This window comes from Merops nubicus, unplaced genomic scaffold (assembly GCF_000691845.1).
Source record: "Merops nubicus isolate BGI_N331 unplaced genomic scaffold, ASM69184v1 scaffold34547, whole genome shotgun sequence".
Classification (NCBI taxonomy): Eukaryota; Metazoa; Chordata; class Aves; order Coraciiformes; family Meropidae; genus Merops; species Merops nubicus.
Genome location: NW_008621531.1, coordinates 36,673 through 37,448, shown reverse-complemented (window position 1 = coordinate 37,448; position 776 = coordinate 36,673).

Here is a 776-nt window from a genome sequence, read left to right as displayed (position 1 = left end):
AGGGAGCCCGAATAAATTCCTGCCTGACCGTGGTACATGGGGAGAAGCTCCTCACCTGCTCCCTTCAGGACCCAGCCCGCAGACTGAGACAACAGCTTTCACATTATGGGTGTCTTTTGTGCAAGACTGTGTGGCCTCATGGTATTTCCCTCCTGCTGCCTACCTGCTAACTCAATTAACAATATTAATCAGGAGTAGAGGTGCTGCATAATTTATGTAACTGAATCAATATGCAAGCAGGGATGTGCGAGGAGCTGCCCCTGAAGCCCTGCTCCGTGCCGCTCGGGTGCGAATTCATCACTGCTGCGTGCCCTGGGAAGCGAGCTGGGGTGTTGGCCTCACAACTCCTGTCCTTCCAGCCTTTTGCACAAGGATGTTGAATTGGTGCCTGCTGTTCATTCATGCCACGAACATCCTTGTTCCTTGGGTGCATGGTCGAGAGCATCCTTCCCCTTCAGGTGCTTCTGGAGGAGAAGTGATTAGTGATACTGCTTAGATGTTTCTCCTGCGTTGCCCTGGGGGTGCTGATAGCTGAAGATATTTGGATTAAGGTTTATTACTTCTGGTTTGAACTGAGGCCCTGAACTTCAGGCTCTGGTTCAACATTCCCTCTACTGTAAAAACAAAACAAACAAACACATTCCCTCTACTGTAAAAACAAAACAAAACAAACAAACAAAAAAAAGGAGGGTGGACCCCAGTGCCCACCTGAAGTCTCACGGTGCCGGCCCCACTCTGCAGAGCTCTCCCATGGGGTTTGGTGTAGGCCAGACCTG